The sequence below is a fragment of the Diceros bicornis genome, chromosome 15 (assembly GCF_020826845.1).
Source record: "Diceros bicornis minor isolate mBicDic1 chromosome 15, mDicBic1.mat.cur, whole genome shotgun sequence".
Classification (NCBI taxonomy): Eukaryota; Metazoa; Chordata; class Mammalia; order Perissodactyla; family Rhinocerotidae; genus Diceros; species Diceros bicornis.
Window position 1 is genome coordinate 56502011 of NC_080754.1, and position 17462 is coordinate 56519472.

At 36.8% G+C, this 17462-nt stretch overlaps 1 long non-coding RNA gene across 2 annotated transcripts in view; it reads right to left on the reverse strand.

Moving 5' to 3' along the window:
* Window positions 1–17462, reverse strand: part of LOC131414999 (uncharacterized) — a 62680-nt gene that overhangs the window by 35094 nt on the left and 10124 nt on the right. The window contains exon 1 of one of the 2 annotated variants that reach the window (XR_009222285.1): window positions 7273–7295. The exons of the other annotated variant lie outside the window; for it this stretch is intronic. This is a non-coding gene — a long non-coding RNA (uncharacterized LOC131414999). Of the gene's footprint in view, window positions 1–7272; window positions 7296–17462 lie in introns of those variants that run through there. 2 annotated transcript variants of the gene reach the window in all.

The following is a 17462-nucleotide window of genomic DNA, read 5'->3' on the forward strand; positions in this document are numbered from 1 at the left end:
CTTTGCTTGAGCTGGGACATCCATTTCTCCTGCCCAGGGACATCGGTGCTCAAGCCTTTGGACTTGGACTGGGACTTGCATCCTGGGCCTCCTGATTCTCAGGCCTTTGGACTCAGACTGGGAATTATACCATCAGTTCCCCTGGTTGTCAGGGCTTTGGACTTGGACTGAATTACATTACTGACTTTCCTGGTTCTCTAGCTTGTAGACAGCAAGGCTGAGACTTCTCAGTCTCCAAAACTGCATGAGACAATTCATATATATCTTCTCTTATCTATATCTATCCTATTGGTTCTTTTTCTCTGGAGAATCCTGACTAATACGGATTGTGGTATTAAGAGTGGTTCTAGAGGAGCAGAGCTTTAAGGACAAATTTTCTGAATTGGTTCTGGGGTTTCTGGAATTGGATCTTAAATATGATTAGATTTAAAGATGCTATGACTCTATTTCTAGTAGTAAAGAGAGAACTGATGGTCCCTAGTGGGAGCTATTTATAGAGATACGCAAAATATATGCATTGGATACTCCTATTCAACCATTTATAAGGAGCTAAGGGACTCTGTATATGATACTTTCAAAGATTTTTGGAAAATTAAGGAATATAATGGTGTTGGTTGGTTACTCCTAATGTTGCTAGATAAAGAATGAAAGAAAAATATGAGCTCAGGGATTTGAATTCCCAGCTCAAATGCTGCATAAATGATCTGAAATGTTCTCCGTGTGCTTTGAAGGAGAGCCTTATCTCCTGTAGCTGCAGGGCTGAAATCTCTGAAAATCAAATGCAGAACCTTATCCCCCTATTGGCTAAATTATGAAAGTTGAACTCTCAGGCACACAGGGCATCCACAGTTCAAGTGAGGGAATTGATAAGGAAAAATAGAGATTCAGTTAGTGGGGATGAGACCATGTGGGAAGATCCTGATTAAGCTGGGGGCATTAAGCCCCCAAATTCTGATGAAACTTCTTTGCCAGTAAAAGAGATTTCCCCACTCCCAGAAAAGCGGCCTCCCCAACCCCAGCAGAAGTGACCTCCATACTCCTGGTTGCAGTGTTCTCCTCACCCACAGTGATTCCTGCCTTTCCACCTCTGTCTGTTGGCATTGACCCCGCATTGCTTGAGGAAATGATAATGGCCTCTCCTGAGGCAGCTGCCATGCAAGACAATGTTGATTTTCCTCAGAAGCCACCCCCACCACCTCTCTTTGCTTCCAAATCTATAACTAAACTCAAGACCCAGCAGGTTCCTAAAGGCGAGGTATGACCCATCAAGAGGTATACTACAGTCCAAAAGAACTACTTGAGTTTTCTAATTTATACAAGCATAAATCCAGGGAACATGGGCGGGAATGTATACTAAGGTTGGGGGTTAATGGTGAAAGGAACATAAAGTTGGATCAGACCAAATTTATTGATATGGACTTACTAAACAGAGATTCTGCATTTAATGTTGCAGTTTGGAGAGTTAAAAAGGGCTCCAACAGTTTGTTTAGTTGGTTGGCTGAAACGTGAACCAAAAGATGGTCTACTATGAGCAAATTGTAAATGCCTGACCTCCTTCAATTTAATATAGAGGAAGGGATTCAGAGGCTTAGGGAGATTAGAATGTAGGAGTGGATTTGTCATTTGAGACCTACTTCTCCACACTGGGAAGGTCCAGAAGGCATGTTTTTCACCAACACTTTAAGAAATAAATTTGTGGGAGGAGCCCTAGAATTTTTGAAGGGCTCTTTGATCATTCTTCTCTGTAGGTCAAACCTTACAGTGAGAACTGTAGCCACTCCATTGGAAAACCTAAATGCAATGGAAGGAATTGGATCTTGGAACGGCAGGGGCCAAGTGGAGGCACTCAATCCCCAAAGGCAAGGTGGATGTGGTTACCGTAATGGGCAGCAGAGTCAAAGCAGCAGTCATATAGTCTGACAGGAACAGACCTATAGCTTTGGCTGGTTAATCATAGCATTCATAGAAATGAAATAGATAGGAAGCCTATTAAACTCTTACTTGATCTGTATAAGCAGAAAAGTTCTAGGTCAAACGAACAAAAGTCTAACTCAAACCATAAAAACAGAGAGTCATGGCCTCTCAAGCAATTCTCAAACTTGAGCCAGTTTACAGACCCAGACACCCTGAATGAAGGAGAGTCCGGGTCCCCTTGAGGAAAAACCCCAGTATGCTACAGAAAATCTATATTGTTAATCTTTCTCCCAGCCTTCCTCAAAGGGATCTTCAGCCTTGGACCAGGGTAACTGTACATTGGGGAAAAGGAATTAATCAGAACTTTCAGGGACTCCTGGACACTGGTTTTAAACTGACACTGATTCCAAGAGACCCAAAATGTCACTGTGGTCCTCCAATCACAGTAGGGACTTAGGGAAGTCATGCGATTGAGTTTTAGCTCACCTCCATTTCATAGTGGGTCCCTGAACCCATTCTGTGATTGTTTCTCCACTTTTAGAGTGCATGATTGGAATAGACATATTTAACAGCTGGCAGAATTCCCACATTGGTTCCATGCCCTGTGGAGTGAAGGTTATTATGGTGGGAAAGGCCAAGTGGAAACCATTAAAACTGCCTCTACCTAGGAAAACAATAAATCAAAAGCAATACTGCATTCCTGGAGGCATTGCAGAGATTAGTGCCACCATCAACTACTTGAAAATTGCGGAGGTGGTGATCCCACCATATTCCTATTCAGTTCACTATTTGGCGTGTGCAGAAGACAGATGGATCTTGAAGAATGACAGTGGACTATCATAAGCTTAACCAGGTGGCGACTCCAGTTGAAGTGTCTGTACCAAATGTTGTTTCATTGCTTGAGCAAATTAACACATCCCTTGGTGCCTGGGCACACAGCAATTAATCTGTCAAATGCTTTTTTCCTCCATACCTGTCTGTAAGGCCCACCAGAGGCAGTGTGCTTTCAAGGCTCACAATGCACTTTCATTTTACTACTTCAGGGGATGATCAGTGCTCTAGCCCTATGTCATAATTTGGTTTGCAGGGATCTTGATTGTCTTTCCCTTCCATAAGATATCACATTGATTTATTATATCAATTACATTATGCTGATTGGACTTAGTAAGGGAGAAGTAGCAACTATTCTACTCTGATTAGTAAGATATTTGCATGTCAGAGGGTGGGAAATAAATCTAACTAAAATTCAGGGGCCTTCTACCTCAGTGAAATTTCTAGGGTGTCTAGTGGTGTGGGGCATGTTAAGATATCGCTTCTAATGTGAAGGATAAGTTATAGCACCTGGCCCCTCCACAACCTAGAAACAGGCACAATGCCTAGCGGGCTTCTTTGGATTTGGAAGGCAATATATTCCACATTTGGGTAAGTTACTCCAGCCCATTTACTAAGTGACCCAAAAAGCTGTTAGTTTTGAGTAGGGTCCAGAAAAGAGAAGGCTCTGCAACAAGTCCAAGTTGCCATACAAGCTGCTCCGTCAGTTGGGCCATGTGATCTAGCAGATCTAATGGTGCTTGAAGTATTAGCGGCAGATAGGAATGCTACTTGGAGCCTTTGGGAGGTTCCTAAAGGTGAATTGCAGCACAAACCGTTAGAATTTTGGAGTAAGGCTCTGCCAACTACTGCAAATAACTACTCTCTTTTTGAGAAACAGCTCTTGGGCTGCTACTGGGCCTTAGTAGAGACAGAATACTTGACCATACACCTCCAAGTTACCAGGAGACCTGAGCTGCCCATCATAAATTGAGTGTTATTTGATGCACAAAGCCATATGGTTTGGCATGCACAGTAAGACTCCAAGATTAAGATTAAGTGATATATACGTGATTGGGTTGCGTAGGTCCTGAAGGCACAAGTAAGTTACGTGAAAAAGTGGCTCAAATGTCCATGATACTCATCCCTGCTGCACTTTCTTCTCTCTCTCAGCCTGCATTTATGGCTTCATGGGAAGTTCCCTACAACTGACAGAGGAAGAGAAGACTCAAGTTTGGTTTACAGATGGTTCTTCACAATTATGCAAGTGCCACCCAAAAATGGACAGTTGCAACAACACAGCCCCTTTCTGGGACAGTCCAGAAGTATGGTGGTGAAAGGAAATCCTCCCAGTGAGCAGAGCTTCAGGAAGTGAACCTGGTTATCCACTTGGCTTGGATGGAGAAATGGCAGACATTCTATTATATATTAGTTCACGGTATGTGGCCAGTGATTTGGCTGGGTGGTCAGGGGCTTGGAAGGAACATGAAAATTGATGACAAAGAAATATGGGGAAGACGTACGTGGATTGACCTCTCTGAACGGGCAAAAAATGTTAAGATATGTGTGCTCATGTGAATGCTCACAAAAAGGTGACCTTAGCAGAGGAGGATTTTAATCATCAATTGCATAAGATGACCCGTTCTGTGGATACCAGTCAGATTCTTTCCCCAGCCACCACTGTCATCACTCAGTGGGCTCATGAAAAAATGGCTATGGTGGCAGGGATGGTGGTTACACATGGGCTCAGCAACATGGACTTCCACTCACCAAGGCCAAAATGGCCCCCAGTATAGTACCATTCCCCGGAGTGATTAGCCAACTACCTGGTGTCAGGTTGATTACATTGGACTGCTTTATCATTGAAAAGGCAGTGTTTTGTTCTTACTAGAATAGACACTTACTCTGGATATGGATTTGCCTTCCCTGCATGCAATACTTCTACCAAAACTACCATCTGTGGACTTACAGGATGCCTTATCCACCATTGTAGTATTCTACACAACATTGCTCTGATAGAGGAATTCACTTCACAGCAAATGAAGTATGGCAATAGGTTTGTACTCCTGGAAATCACTGGTCTTACTATGTTACCCACCATTCTGAAGCAGCTAGATTGATAGAATGGTGAAACGGCCTTTTTAAGACTTAGTTACAGCACCAGCTAAGTGGCAATATCTTGCAGGGCTGAGGCAACGTTCTCCAAAGGCCTATATGCTCTGAATCAGTGTCTAATATACGGTGCTGTTTCTCTGATAGCCAGGATTCACAGACTCAGGAATCAAGGGGTGGAAATGGAGGTGGTTCCACTCACTATTACCCCTAGTTAACCACTAGAAAACTTTTTGCTTTCTGTTCCTGCTACTTTATGCTCTGCTGGCCTAGAGGTCTTAGTCCCAGAGGCGGGAAAGCTTCCACCAAGAGAAACAATAATGATTTCATTGAATTGGAATTTAAGACTGCCATTCAGCCACTTTGGGTTTCTCATGCCTCTGAATCAACATGCAAAGAAGGTAGTTATAGCGTAGGTTGTAGTGATTTATCTTGATTCCCAAGAGGAAATTGGACTACTACTCCACAATGGAGTTAAGAAAGAGTATATCAGGAATACAGGAGATTCTTTAGGCTGTCTCTTAGTACTACCACAACCTGTGAATAAGATCAGTGGAAACCTACAACAACCCAATCTAGGCAGGACTACTAACGGCCTTCAGGAATGAAGGCTTGAGTGACTCTAGGTAAAGAACCATGACCAGCTGAGGTTCTTGCTGAAGGTAAAGGGAGTACAGAATGGATAATAGAAGAAGATAGTTATAAATACCGGCTATGACCTCGTGACCAGTTACAGAAACAAATTCTGTAATTGTCATGTGTATTTCCTTATTTCGTTATGAATAAGTTTGTGCGTATATACACATAGATTAAGTAAATATATTTATTTTCTTTCTTCTCATATTTCCTTAGCATAAGTTATATTGACTTGATATCATTGTGTTTAAGTATTGTTAATTTTACATCATAGTATTTAAGTTATGGGGTTTTAGTAGAAAAGTGAACATCACTCAAGTACTTACCTCTTTTTCTGGGGAAGGTAGTAGTGAGTTTTTGGTTATACCCAGGATAGTGTATCACTACCACTAATTAGGTAGAATTATGACTTTGTTATTATCTTTTTTGGAGATTAAATATGGTTTAAGGAGATGCATAGGGGTACCAAGTTGACATGGGATGGGCTTGTGATAGTTAATTTTATGTGTCAACTTGACTGAGCTAAGGGATGCTCAATAGTCAAAAAATAACATTTTTTCTGGGTATGTCTGTGACGGTGTTTTCAGAAGAGATTAGCGTTTGAATTGGCAGACTGAGTAAAGAAGATCACCCTCACCAATGAGGGCAGGCATGATCCAATCTGTTAAGAACTTGGATAGATCAAAAAGGCAGAGGAAAGGCAAATTTGCTCTCTTTGATTGAGCTGGGATATCCATCTTCTCCTGCCCTCAGACATTGGCACTCCTGGTTCTTGGGCCTTCAGACTTTGACCAGGACTCACAACACAAACCCCTTAATTTGGGGCTTTTGGACTCAGGCTGAATTATACAAACAGCTTTCCTGGTTCTCCATCTTGAAGACAGCAGATCATGGAATTTCTTGGCCTCTCTAATTGAATGAGCCAATTCCTATTATAAATCTCCTCTGATCTATGTCTATATCTATATCCATATCCTCTTGGTTCTGTTTTTCTGGAGAAACCTAATTAATACAGATTCCTAGACTCTTTTATCACATTAGTGGAAAACTAGAGCTTTACTTTCTGGACTTGGGATATCAGACAGAGCTGAGAGCAAGGAGTGAGGTGCCACACTGGAAAAAATGAGATGGTGTGAAATCAGACTAGTAAACGATGAGATTCCCCTCCATCTTTCCCATTCTTGACTCCCAGAATGCTGGCATCCAGGATTATACTCCCAGGAAAAAAGATTGGTGGAAAGGTAAGTTTGTGAAAGGTTCACATTACAGAGAACTTATGTGTGAAGAGCTCTGATTAGCATTTTAGTGCTTCATTCTTTAATGGACATCCCAGGATCACCAGACGTTTGAGAAAAGCCTTTAACATCAAAGACAGAGATGAAAACATACAAGGCAAAGAGACTATAGAATGAAATGGTGACAACGCAATGAGTAGATGAAAAATTACCAAAATAAAACAAAGAAAACCCCCCCAAAACCTAAAGACAATATTATCTGTGAGATAAGAGAGTAAAAAAATGGAAAGGAAAGTATTTTTTAAAGGATTAACTAGAAGAACATACATCTAATGTATCCAGAGAAAAGAAAACAAGAAAAATGGAGGAGAGAAAATTATCAAAGAAAAATAAAAATTTTCCCACACTGAAGGACATAAGTTTTTAGATTATTAAGGTCCATTGAGTATTCAATACAATGATTTTGAAAAGACTCACACTAAAACAAGCAATTGTGAAATTTCAAAACATTGGTGACAAAGAAAAAACACAAAAGCCTCCAGAAGGGAAAAATCAAGTCACATACCGAAGATCAGGAGTCAAGATGGCATTGGGCTTCCATGCGGCAGAATTGGAGACTAGAAAATTTCATGGCAGTACGTTAAAATTTTGAAACAAAATGATCTTCAACCTATTCTGTATCCAGCAACACTATTAACAAAATATGAAAGTAGGATAAAGACATTTTCAGAAATGCAAGATGGTTTCTCAAATAACTTATCTTCCATTCATTCCTTCTCAAAAAACTACTAGAGGATATGCTCCACCAAAACAAGGGCATACTCCAAAAAAGGGAAAGATATGGAATGCAAGGAACAAATGATTTAACCCAGGAAGGATGCAGAGGTAATTCCTAGGAAGGGAGTTCTATAATAAGACTTGTGTCATTTTCCAGGAGGGTAACTAGTACATAGAGAATCAAGAAAACTGATAATCCGGGAAAGATATTTTCAAGATTTTGGGAAGGATGGGGGAAAATATACTAATGATATATCTAATGTATTTGAATGTATTGATATATATTTTCAGTTTTATTGAGAAGATAGGGAATGAGTTAGTGATAAGTATATGGAAAACAAAGAAAATGGGAAAGGGATATAATTATTAACTTTTTCCAGGTAAAATTGAAAATTTTATAATAAAGTATAATATTAATAAACTAGGTGGTTTAGTTTCAGGTGGGAATAATATTTGAAAAGTAAATATATATATTATAGAAGAATTATATATATTATGATATATAGTGCATATTATTTAAATAATAATAATAATAAATGCTGAAAGTCAGTTTAACAGAAAGGATTATATGAATAAACTGGGAGGATGGGAGGAGGCCTGTGAGTTTTCTGTGTCTGTGATGGTGGGGATAAGTGGAGTAGGTACAGGGCATTAAATCTTTATCTTTTATAGTAACTTTCCTATCCAAAGGTTAGTTTTAAAACTAAAAAATTAAGGAAGAGATACATGGAAAATTACTTTAAAATATGGAAGTAATTACATATTACTTGGCTAAGGAAATGGCTAAGAGTTGAAAGTAGTTAGTTTGGGAGAACAGTAATCAGCAATGGTGAGAGTTGATACAAGGGATTGCTGTTTTTCTTTATAAGCCAATATTATTCCTCTTATAAAACTAGAAGCATGGATTATTTATTATTTTAATAAAAATGGCGCTGACAAAGCAAAAAACAAGATTGTTTGATAAGATATTTAGAAGTGTTAATAGTAAAATAACAATTCTTACCACAACATATTTAGTCAAATTTATAGTGACAAAACAGTTGGCTTTCCTTCCTCCCTCCTTCCCTCCCTCCCTTCCTTCCTGTCTTTGTTTTGTTCGTTTTTGGAAGACAAGCTATGAGGTTGGGACTCATTTAGATTCATGTTATAGTTAGCACAACATGACTGTTAAAAGATGCAGAATGGAGAACAAAAATCAAGGGAATCAAGATGTAGAAGTCTCAAGTTACCTCAGTGATCTAACTCCTGGGAATCAACAGAGACCTTGGGAATGGTTTTTGACTTCCTCTAGGGTTTAAAAAGGAGGTTTGAGCCTTTTTCAGAAGAGCAAAAAGACATCAGGTGACAGCTAGGTTACTGTGTTAATCAGTAATTTCTAATTTTGTGTAAAAATAAAAATTGATAGAATTTCATTTCCTTCAACCCTCAAAACTAAAGAAAAGATTTATATTTCTGTATAATATTCTCATGCATAGTGGGGTGTGAGAATATGGGCGATCTCAGTCAATGAATGTTATCCACATTGCATCACATTAAAATTAGCACACGAATTAGAGCAGAGAACAAAAAGTGTGTCCTAAGAGACAGACTGCTTCTCAGTGCTGAAATAACTTCAGTTTATCAGTGGACTTATACAAAGATGAAAGAATGACTCTTCAGGCATAGAAGCATAAAAAGTGATTCACAGAGGTCAATGGAGATGATAAATTTGAGCTCTGACTACGATAGAACTCTTGGCTGAATATTTGTTTCCTTGGTTGTTGAGAGTGTTTTCAACCACCACACCTGGGAGATGCGGCTTAATATTACCTTATTACTTATATTCTGATTCCATTCTCACAAAAAGATCTTTTTGAAAGTTTAACTTCACACACAATTTGTGTGCAAGGAAAGAAAACGCTCTGAGCAAAAAAAAATACATAAGTTTCTACACAAATAATAGTTTCTCTTCATTATTATAGATAATGAAATTGTTATTCTGGTTATAATTTAGCTTCCCACTGGAAGATAATTAAATTAATAAGCTGTTGTTCTGGTTTATAAACACTTATCCCTATGTGTTTAGTATTGTGATGGCAAGAATGGTAAATAGAGTCATTTCCTTTGTTCCAAAATATCAGATTTGGAGCTTGCAAAGCTGAGTCAGGACTAGACATTGGAATTTGGTGAGTTCAAACAAACAGATAAATTACGTCTTGTGGTGTCCTATTTCTGAACCAGTTGTCCTCCTAATTCAGAGAAATGCAAATGGAAATGTTTCCTCCAAGCTGCCCCTACCTTTTTATGTTTTCAAAGCTTTGGTATTGAAAGCTTTGGAAAATTGAGAAGAACATTTGCTTTGGTGGTGACCATTTAGTTCTGTATCCAGCCACATCTGCTATTCTTCTTATGCTCCTTCATTAAGAAAAAAAGCACAATATGTAAATATGAATTTCATGTTTCACATCAAAAGTTTGTAATGGAGAAAGAACAAAAAGGGGCCAATCTCCCACAAAGGGGAAAAGGAGAGATGACAAACTCCGCTTTTTCTCACCAGTCCAGAGCCACCTTGCATGCTGTTGAATACTGGACTCAGGAATTTTCAAAGGAACCTGAAAACAGTTTCTGCTCTTCTATGTTAACTTTTTCCCCCAATTGCCTGTAATTTCACCCATCACGTGTTTAACAAATGTACATTTGAAAGAGAGTAGTGGGAGGCTTAAGTGCTACCGTTGGAATACAAGGCTTTTTCATGGAGGGCTTAGTATACCAAGATTACAAGGAGCACAAAGGAGAGGATACTTGGAGACTGACAGTAGATAAAAAGATAAAAAAGAATGAAATACAAATTTTACCTACTTAAAATATTCTTAATACTAACTGCGCTGTTTTAAACATTTTTCAAAAAAAAAGAAAAAAAAGCTAAGTTACCCCAGTCAGAAACCCCCTCATTCTAACTTGCCCTACTTAGATCAACAGGGTGACCTTAAGAGAAAGAAGTAAACCACGCCCTAGCGATTGTCATCCACGTGACACATTTGTGTAATCTATCTCTGCAAATATCACTGGTGGATTTATATCTATTATAAAGCAAATTAAGAAAAACAGGTAACTATGTTTTGCATTTTCTTTAGATCACAGATTCGTAGAGTATACATATTGGAAAAATCTTAGAAATCATTTAATTCATACACATCATTTTATCTGGAAGGAACATGAATGACATCATAGGATTTATCTAGTTTTAGATTCGCAATGTATTGTCCATAATTCCAAAATCTAAAATGAAAAAATCTCTGAAATGAGTTTTTCATAATCAGGTGACAATTCCTGCCCTGAACTGAATCAGGCAACTATAATATTTATTTTTATCCTACTAAGTATGACTGTTCATATGTTTTGCTGCTAAAATATTAATGTGTTTGATTTCATTTCGGGGAGTTGCTCCATTCCTGTTGGGGGTGTTAGGCAATATATAATATACGTATTGATAGATAAATTTTAAAAAGAACACGTAAATTAAGAACACATCTCACTCTAAAGATTTTGAATAAAGGCCTGTGAACTTGTTGAGGCAGAGTGACTAGAATCCAGTATTTCTGATTCTCAGATCCCCACCTTTTCTATTATAATAGGCTATCTCCTATCCAAAAATGCATCCAATCATACAATTAAAATTTATATATGAGTAATTGGAAAAAATCACTATTCTATTGGAATAGTCATGTTAGTTGATTCTCCAAGACCCATTCTATCCCAAATGACTAATCTAAATCATTCATGGTGACCTCTTTTTCTTTCTTTTTGCTAATACCTGGCTTAGAAATAACAATGTGAATCATTTCTTGCCAATCAAAATTGAGACAAAGTGCACTGGTTGTCTTCTGGGAAATTTTTCTTTGTCCCAAAATAAGAGACACAAGAAAGAAAGAACACATGCTTTTTTTCCTCTTGAAAATTATTGTCATATTTTATCAACAAGTTGACAGACAAGTGGGCTTAGTTAAGGGCAAAATCTGACAATGAAGATGGTAGCATTGCAGAATGGGGTCTGTATTTCTGATGACATCACTGGTTCACAAATTGAGCCAGCTTTGGATCACAACCATACCCCTGAACTTCTTATCAGTGATATAATAGATAAGTATATTTTTAAGCCAACTCGATCCATGGTTTTTGCTTACTTATAAGTGAAATCATTTAAACATATAATTATTTTAATATCTATCTATATTTTACTCTTTCCCACACAGTATGAAATTATGTTTAGTTGACTATATGCCAAAAATAAAGACTAAGTTAAATATTATAATATGCTTGCAAATTCTACACATTGGAAAAATACATTTGCAGTTGAGCTTCACATTTTGATTTTGTCCTATTGGCGTGAATGAAGATGAACTGGAATCAACGAAGATGAATACGTCAGATTTAAAAATATAAATGACTGGAAATTGTAACTTCCAAAGAAAAATAGGTTGTTTTAGGCCATGTACAAGTAATTCACTGGCAAAGAATCAAAACAATTGAGCTTTTTTAAGGCTATAATTACCTCATATTAGTATTCCAAGTGTTTTGGTAAAGTAAACATTAGGTGCCTATAAAGTATCTGAACACAATACACGTCAAATTTAAAAAAAGGTAATTTTAACAGCATGTACTCCAGGCCTTATCAAAATTGTTGCAGTCATTTAGTACAGGAACAGACAATTCAAATGACTACAGGACCAAGTAAGTATACATACATCAATGAATTGGGCTGGGTGACGGCAAAGAGATTTTAGAGGATGCAAAGCCTACTTAAAGGAATCAGCTTCTATGTAGCTTAGGCAGAGATTCCAGTTTTCCCAAAGACTTCTTGTAAACTGTTGCTTTGGTGATCTCCGATGAACCACACTTTCTATTAATCATGCCACTGTGAAATCACCTTCCACAATAATTCTGGAATTTGCCATGTGAGTAGCTTTGCCGAATGGGATATTTGTATATGTGACGCAAGTAGAATATTAAGTGATAAGTGCTTGCACTTAGGGGCAGTTCTCTTACAATGTTTCCTTTTGGAACCCCACCACCATGATATGAAGCAGCCCAAACAGCCAAGTGGAGTGGCCCACACTCAGGAAAACCAAGACATCCAGTCAATAGCCCCAGCTGAGCTCCAAGTCTTTCCTCTAGACCACTTCATCCTTCTCATTCTATACCATGTATGAGAAAGCCACCTATTCAACTACAGAATTTATAAGATATAACAAATTGTTGTTCTAATTCACTAAACGTTGAGGTGGTTTATTACACAGTAAGAGATAATTGAGATACTCCTCAGATTCAGATTTTATGTGAACTCAATTTTTTAAAAAATTACTTTATTCTTACAGTATAGATGATAAGCAGGATAAAGGTAGAATTTGTAGCCTCTAATCTAGTTCAAACTCCCTATTTTACTGAAGAGACTGATGTTCAGGAGGTCAAGTGGTAAGTTCTCAAAATTAGTGATAGAGCCAGGCCAGTATTAGTCTCAACAAATATGTGAGTGCCTCGCAGATGTTAGATAATAAACTAGATTGATTCACAAGCCTGTCACAGATTGGTCTTCCAAGAAACTCTAGTGAAGTTGAAAAATATGTAAACAAACAATTATTGTGCACTATCTACCATGCTCAACTATTTTCAGTGTTCTTCCCATTATCCAATTCTACTTACCTAAGAGAATGGTTTTCTCAGTTTGTTGTATAATTAAGATGCTGGTGGAATGCTGGAGTCAGACCTAGAGTAGAAGGATGATTTATTTAAATTGTCTGATAGAAGATTTAAAAAAAGCTCCACGATTAGTTTAATTTAGAATACATTCCTTCTACGTCATGAAGTATACCATATTTGTGTTCCTTAAATGAAAAACTTCTGTAGTTGTACAATGTTTTAAGGAAAAAATTCCATTCAGAATACCAATTCTAAATCCTACCCTAGCATTTTACCATATGTATGTTTTGCTTGAAACACATTTCCTGTCAAATAAATGTAAATAATTCTAAATTCTTCTTCCCCTCACTGAGTCGTGAACAGTAGCTTAGAATAGTCTGACAGGCAACAAAGACTCTTATAAAAGCTTCTGTTATGAGACACAAGAGGAGATTAAAGCAGAGCCCTGTCAGTCTGCAGAAAAAGAACGTGTTGCTCATGGCTGGTTATTCTCTTTTCAGAGCATGAACTTGGCAGTAAAATCAGTGGAAGTAAATGGCAGAGGCATGGGACTGGCAGGGACACGGCAGCGCCTGTGGAGAGGCTGTCTGCAGATGACATAACAATAACCACAGGCTCTGCAGGGCTACTGCATGCATATTGACTTCACTGGAGAAACTAATCAAGTGGTAAGTATAAAGTTTAAATTTTCAAAATGTAGATGCTTGGTTGCTCAGAAATATAAAGGAGGTGATCAGAGGCAGGATATTCAATAAAATATTTAGAGATGTGTAACTGAGGGCAAATAACACGAGAGAGGGAAAAAACACTTTTACGGACAAAAACTCCATTCTATTTATTAACTAACATTGATTGTGGAGAGAGATAATGGTTTTTTTCCACTCTCTCTCTCTCTAGATCACTAAAAGAGGCATATGGTGATCATTAAGTCTTTTATTCTTTGCTTTAATTATTGCCTCAAGAATTTTTTTGTAAGTTATTTCCCAATTATTTTTGTTTCTTTCATGTTTTGTTATACTATTTCAATTAGGCTTATTTGAAATAGACTGTATATAAACATGTGGATGTGAAATAATTTAAAGAATTATTTTACCAGATCTCTGGCTACCAAATACCACTTCCCACCAAAACTTATCTATACAATAACATGAAGTCTACTGTACACGTGGTAACAGTGAAGTGCAGTGCTAGAGCATGTGCCTTTGTACACTACACAACAGGGGACACATTGGCTTTTGCACTGAGACTTTACTTACTGTCACTATATTTTATTTGTGGAACAGTTAATATTTGCACTTTCAAATATCTTGTGAATAATAAGTGATATGGCATTGAAAGATGATTTACTCATTTCCTGAGTTACATATAATCAATTTTGAATTTGGCACCAGCTGTGAGATTTTAACATAACTTCTTTTACCTTTCAACATTTGGCCTGCTGTATCATTGTAACTCACTTCTCAGCTGTAGCAATACGTAAAGAGAATAATGCAGGATGACCAAGTGGGGTTTATCCCAGGAATACACAGTAGTCTAACATTTGAAAACCAATGAATGAAATTTGATATGTTATCAGACAAAATAAGATGGACCACATGAGGATATGAATAGATTCATAAAAAGCATTTAAGAAAATTAAAAATTGTTTATAATAAAATCTCTCAGCAAACTCAGAATAGAAAGAAGATTTCTAAATCTGATAAAAAGGAAACCACTAAATATCATATGTCATGGTGAAAGATTGAACACTTTCCCACTAAGATCATGAACAAAGCAATCATTTCCACTCCACCACTTCTATTCAACAATCTAGCCAGGGCAATAAGGCAAGTAACAAATACAAGGCATCTATGTTGGAAAGGAAGGAGCAAAACTCATTATTTATAGATGGCTTGATCATTAATGTAGAAAATTTGTGGGAATCTACAAACAAAGCTACTAGAACTAATAAGTGAATTTAGCAACGTTACAAGATACAAGATCAATCACAAAACTCAATTATATTTCTATACACTAGCAATAAACAATTAAAAATTGAAATTTTGAAATACCATGTATAAAAAATAACATTTATAATAGCATCAAAAATATGAATTAATTAGAGATATATCTGACAAAAGATATGAAATAACTGTACACTGAAAATTACGGAACATTGGTGAGAAAAATTAAAGACGACTAAATAAACGAGCAAATACATCTTGTCCATGGGCGGAAAAACTCGATATTGTTGTCAATATCCTAAATGGATGTATGGATTCAATAGAATACCTCTCAAAATCCCAGCAGGCTTTATTTTTATAGAAAATGACAAGGAAATTCTAAAATTGATATGGAAATTAAAAGGACCTGAATAGCCAAAATGACTTTGAAAAGAAAAACAAATATTGAAGAATTACACTACTTGATTTTAAGATTTATTACAAAGCTATATAATTAAGACATTAGAATATTGGTGTAAAAGAAGATAAATAGGGCAATGAAACAGAGGAATTCTGAAATAGAACCACACATATAAGGCTTATTGATTGTTTTTAAAAGCCTCAAAGTTATCTAACCAGGAAAGTATAATCCTCATATAAGAAGTGCTAGAAAAGTTGCATAGGAATACCTTTATTATGATAAGGATGTAGAGCAACAGGTACTTATACATTGCTTGTTGATAGGATAATTGGTCCAACTTTGAAAACTGACAGTGTTTCCTTAAAATAAATGTATGGCTACTCTATGAACCACCTATTTACCCAAGAGAAATCATTGATTAGTATCAAAAATGTTTATAATAATGTTCATTTTGTCTTTATTCATAACAGTCAAAAACTAAAAAAATAAAAATAAAAACCTGTGGCTGAAACAGAGATGTACTGCTTGGATTCAACTTCAAGAAAAGACTTGCTGCCCCGCCTTCAGAATCTATCTCAGCTTCTGGGCTGATGTCATACTCTTCTCAGGTTGGCCCCTCGCAATTAACTGAGCAAAGTGATGGTATCTGAGGTCTTCTTTGAGCAGCATTCAGTCAATGTATGAGCAAGACAATCGTAGCTGAGGTTACAGTCTTTTGAGAGCAACCCCCAACTAATGAATGACTAAGGACCTAGCCATTACTTGGCAACGCCGGACTCCTCTACTGAGTGATCTTTACTTTGAACTTCCTATTGGGCTTGTTGAGATTGCAGTCTAATGACTCTGCCTTCCCTTTTTTTTCAGGTATCACTCCCTACTATAATTTTTGCACGTTTAATTCTGTCTCAGTACCTGCTTTCCAGAGAACTCAGTAAGCACAAACCCATCCATCAATTAGTAAATGATAAATAGATAGTAATAAAGTCATATAGTGGAATACTCCACAGCACTAAAAACAAACCACTCATAACACAAACCAACATGGATGAATCTCACAGATATTTTGATGAGCAAAATGAGACAGCCACAAAAGAATACATAACGTGTGATTCTATTATTATAAAGTTCAAGAAATGGTACATCTAATCAATGGTGATAGAAACTATAACAATGGTCACTGCTGAGTTGGGGGTGAACTGGGAAAGGGCATGTCAGACATTTCTGTGTTATAAAGATGTTCTTTATATTGATCTGGGTAGTGGTTCATGGGAGTAAATCTATATAAAAACCACTGAGTTGTGCACATGATATTTGTTCACCTCATGCACCTCACTGAATAAGTATTTCTTTTTATTCCCCCATACATATGTGCACAAAATAAATTTCAAATTAATCTTTGCTCCTACTTTGTCTTAGTCTATAATTGGGGCAGCTGAACATTGCTAGAAAAATTCTTACAAGTATACACATCAGTAGAAAAATAAATTCATGATCTTTATCTTCTACTAGTCCTTAAATTCTGCCCTAAAAATTTTTTACATTTCTCTGTTCATTTCTTTTGGCCATAGTTTATGGTGACTACTTAACACATTCTCCAAGTCTCTAAATGTCTTAAAACTATGATCATATCAGCCCTCTCCCACATTCCTTATCAGTATATATAACCTTATCTCCCATTTCATAGGGAAAAAAGAATTGAATAGACTACAACTTACCTACATTAACAGTATAATAAAAAAATAAGAAATATAAGCATTGGAAAGGAAAAAATAAAATTGCAATTAATTGCATATGGTATTATTAATATAAAAATACATAAAAATTATTGAAGTTCACAATTGATTTTAACAAGATTGCTGGACATAAGATCAACAGAAAAATGTCAGTTGCATTTTTAATGCTGGCAAAAATTTGTAGAAACTAATTTAGGAAAGTGACATCACAGGAAATGACAGCTGC